The sequence below is a fragment of the Nicotiana sylvestris genome, chromosome 5 (genome assembly GCF_000393655.2).
Source record: "Nicotiana sylvestris chromosome 5, ASM39365v2, whole genome shotgun sequence".
Classification (NCBI taxonomy): Eukaryota; Viridiplantae; Streptophyta; class Magnoliopsida; order Solanales; family Solanaceae; genus Nicotiana; species Nicotiana sylvestris.
The window spans coordinates 88202527-88207425 of record NC_091061.1 but is presented as its reverse complement, the minus strand read 5'-3'; positions in this window follow the sequence as shown (position 1 = coordinate 88207425).

The window sequence follows — 4899 nt, the reverse complement described above, 5'->3', positions numbered from 1 at the left end:
ATATCGTGAAGACCTCCCCCCTAATCGATCATCTTCTGGAGGAGACAAAAACACACAACTCCTCCTTCTTCCTAGACTGAACAGAAGCCTTAAAACGACCTTCAGCTGCCGGACCACCTCCAACTCCACTGGCCACTTCCTCGCCACCAACAATACTAACCGCTATTCCCTCACCTCCATTAATCTCCATGTGAGCTGTCACTCTAGACCCCAAGCACAGCAGCGACCCCCACCAGCTTCTTCTTCTTTGAAAACTAGCCAGAACAGACCACTCTTTCAGCCGTGGCTTCTTCCTCTTCTAGCCTTGAACACCTCTGAACGGATCCCCACTGTTACCCTCGCCCAAAAGACCCCCTGCTTCTTCAACCTCTCGACACAAGGAAGAGAATGACCTCCTCTCTCAAATTTTCGGCCAGCGTACCTTCCCATTTCCCGTTTCCGTAAATAGAGATCGAGAGCAAGTTCTGGACAGAATCTTAGCAAATTTCTCTATTGATTTTTTTGATTTCGTTTTGAGTTTCGAAGTGATGGAATTCAAATGAGTGAAGGTGCCGAATTTGTGGGTGCTCGTTGAATGCCGTTGGGTTTTGAAGTGTCTGTTTCGGTACTCATTTAGTGGAATACGCTTTGGCTCGTTGAGCTTTAGTTGCCGCCTTCAAGTGTATTATTTTACCAACATCGAATTGATTGAAACTCCCTCTTCCAGGTCTGATTCTTTAGTTCTCCGCTCAACTTATCTTCTTTAAAACTTATGTGTTGTTTGTGTTGAAATGTTTGTTTGATCCATGTTAATCATATTTTGCTTGGTTAATCCTGATCACATCAATTGATTAGGATATACACGAACTAGCTTGTGCTGAAATTTGTCATGAAATATGGGATTGGGTTATGTTAAAAAGGGATATGGATTTAGGTTGCCTTTAACATCTGAAACCAGGAAATTTCAATTGATGAATCTATTATTATATATGGCTTCAATGGCTGCGATGATTTTGCTCCCTTTTACACTATACATAGAGGGAAATGTAACAACATTTACATTGGAGAAAGCTAAGGATTACATGTGAGTTTTGTCCTCCCGTATGTTCTAAGATTGAGTTTGATATAATTTTGTCGTTCTTTATTCTCACTTTCGTTAATTGGACCGCTAGGAGCATGACTAGGCCGACCACACTGGGGTAGGCAATCTTTAAGATTTTCGTTCGTTTGAGGCAAAAGGTCGATCCGTAGGTAAATTTATCTAGGGAATGCCCCGAAGTATTTGTATATATTTTAAACAGGGGAATGCCCCAAAGTAAATGTAAATGGAGGCCGTGGCAACGTCAATGGAGGCGTAGTATAGGCTAGCAAGACTTATTTCATTTTATTTTATTTTTCTTTTATTTGGTGGGGACGACCTCGAGCTTCATGTGTGTTTACTTTATTTTTTCTGTGATTTTACCTCAATTTGAATATTTTAAAAGTCAACTAGATTGAGTACGTAACCGTACTAGTTACGGGACTTGGGGAGTGCCTAACACCTTCTCCCCGAGTCAAATGAACCTCCTTATCCGGCCAGATGTTTTGAGTATTATTTCCCTGATCCCCCATTTATTGCTTCTTCTATGTTTCTTTTTTGCTATGTGACTTGTCGAGTTCATTGGTCTGGTTTTAGGGATATTTCAGAATGAATTGGGACACTTAGTCCCAAAGTTGGAAGCCTAAGTTGAAAGAGTTGACCGGATGTTGACTTATACGTAAACGACTTTGGAATGGAATTTTGATGGTTCTGATATCTTCGTAGGAATCTTTTGGACTTAGGAGTGTGTCCGGATATTGATTTGGAGGTCCGTAAATGATTTTGGCTTGAATTGGCGAAAGTTGGAAGAATTCAAGTTTGGAGAGTTGAAAGATTTGATCGAGAGTTGACTTTGTAGTTACCAGGCTCGGATTTCTGTTCCGGAAGTTAGAATAGGCCCGTTGTGTCATTTATGACTTGTGTGCAAAATTTAAGATCAATCGAAGTTGGTTTGATAGGTTTCGGCATCTATTGTAGAAGTCGGAAATTTATTAGTTTCAATAGGCTTGAATTGGGGTGCGATTGTGTTTTTGATGTTGTTTTATGTGATTTTAGGCCTTGACTAAGTTCGTATCATGTTTTGAAAAGTGTTGGTATGTTTGGACAAGGTCCCAGGGTCTCGGGGATGATTCGGTAAAATCGGATTGGAATTGGACTTAGGAGAAATTTTGTTGTTGCTGATGTCTGGTGCCATCGCACCTGCGAAGGATTGGTCGCAGGTGCGAGACTGCAGAAGCGAGCCAGGGGTCGCAAGTGCGGGCTTGAAGGAGTTGGGTAGTGGTCGCAGGTGTGAGGAGGTTTTCTACATCTACAGTTTTGCAGATGTGACAAGGCTCCGCAGATGCGGAGTTGGGTAGGCGTGGTTGGCTTCGCAGAAGCGGATGTGTTCACGCAGGTGCGGAAGCACATAAGCGAGGAGCGGACTGCATAAGCGACCTCGCAAGTGCGTTATTTGGGCTGCAGGTGCGTCTGGTCGGGGTCCTAAGTGACTTCCGTAGGGGCGGACATTTTTCCGCAGAAGTGGAGCCGTAGGTGCGGTTGGGGTGTCTTCAGGTGCGAAAATGCCTGGGCAGAATATAAAATAAAGGGTTAGAGTTATTTCTTCATTTTTAGACTTTGGGAGCTCGGATTAAGGCATTTTAAGGAGTTTTCACTAGATTTGAGAGGTAAGCAACTTTCGGTCATTTTTATCTATTAATATCGAATACCCATTGAATTTCCCCCTAGATTTAGTGTTTTTAAAATGAAAATTTGGGATTTTTGACCCATCTATACGAGAGTAATAATTGGAGATTTGAGTGACAATTTGGTGTCGAAATTTTGTACTTTTGGTATGGTTGGACTCGTGGTTGAATGGATGTTCGAATTTTATTAATTTTTCCTTGTTCCGAGATGTGGGCTCGGGGTTGAATTTTTGAGTTGACTTTTTAACTTTTGTTAAAGAACTTAGGTTATTCATATGGAATTGATTCTGATAGCTCGTGTTTATTGTATTGAGTTGCGTGTGGCTAGATTCGAGTCGTTTGGAGGCCAATTTGCAAGGCAAAGGCTTGTTGGAGTAGAGATTTGCACGATTTGAGGTAAGTAACACTTCTAAGCTTGGTTCTAAGGGTATGAATCCCTGAATTATGTGTTATGTGGTTGGTGTTGATGTGACGCACATGCTAGGTGACGCACTTGTAGGTGTGCACCGCAGAAATTATGACTCAGTCGATTCTGTGGAACTATGAAGTCATTTAATCTTGTTATTATTCGTGTACTCTTCATGTGTTAGAGGAATTGAGCTGTGATTCACGTTAAAAATCATGATTAGGCTATATGCTGGTACTTTTGGGACCCACAGAGATTGTTTTGTTATTGAATTATTTGCTAATTTGCAATCATGTACTCAGTCACATCTATCATTTGCATGTTTTATCTTTGTCTTTGTTGACATTATTGTTACATCATATTATCATTATTTGGGTTGTTTATTATGAGATTTTGTGAGCCCGAGAGACTGGAGAGATTGATGACTGAGTGAGGCCGAGGTCCTGATTGTGAGTGATATTTATAGGATCGGGTTGCATGCCGCAACAGGCTTTATTGTTTCATGCCATGATTGGCTTATATTAGCGCTTGGGAAGGATCCGTCCCTCTGGAATCTCACATACCAGCTGTAAGCGCAGGTACCTACTTAGTGCGAGTGCCGAGCGCGAGTGCCTAGTGATTGAGAGGACTGAATGATTACGAGGACTGAATGACTAGCAGGACTGAGTGATTGAGCATGCTGAGTGAGATCAAATACCTCGAGAGTATGCATATAACTTTATCATTGTGTTGCATTACATTTGACATGCATAATTGACATGTAGATATAGTGATGGATCACTCCTCTCACCAGTCATACTTGGCATATTTTATCCGTGTTGAACCTAAAATGTTAAACTTGAAAGCATGTAATATGTATTTGGACTGTACCTGTTGAGCTTGTCACTACTTTCATCCCAAGGTTAGTCTTGTTACTTATTGAGTACATTAGATCGATTGTACTCATACTGCACTCTGCACTTCGTGTGTAGATCCAAGTCCTTTCAGGTACAGCTGTAGACATGTGATTTTTGACCCTCCCCAAGATTTTACATATTTTAGCATTTAAATACTTAGTTTAGGTCTAATATAGTTATTTCAACTAATTTTTGACTCTTTTACATTATTTTATCACAAAATTGAAAATACAAAAAAATAGTTCCATATTTATTTATTTAATTCACGTATTAGATATTTTTAGGAGGATATATTACTTTGAACCTATTTTTATTTTATTTAAATTTAATCTTTGAAAATGCAAAAATAGTTTCAACTTTAATTTTTACTTTTATTTTAAATATAATAGTTTATTAAAATCAATTAAGAGTTACTTTATACCTTGTTATAAGTATTTTTTTTAAAAAAAGCAAATTAAATTTTCAGTATTTTTTAGCCCGATTTGGTAGATTTAGAGCCTAATTCAACCCTTAGCCCATAAATCCAAGCCCAATACCCAATACTCATTCCCTAACCCAACCCAATCTAAAAAGACCTAAAGAACCTGGATAAGAGATATATCGTGAAGACCTCCCCCCCTAATCGATCATCTTCTGGAGGAGACAAAAACACACAACTCCTCCTTCTTCCTAGACTGAACATAAGCCTTAAAACGACCTTCAGCTGCCGGACCACCTCCAACGCCACTGGCCACTTCCTCGCCACCAACAATACTAACCGCTATTCCCTCACCTCCATTAATCTCCATGTGAGCTGTCACTCTAGACCCCAAGCACAACAGTGACCCCCACCAGCTTCTTCTTCTTTGAAAACTA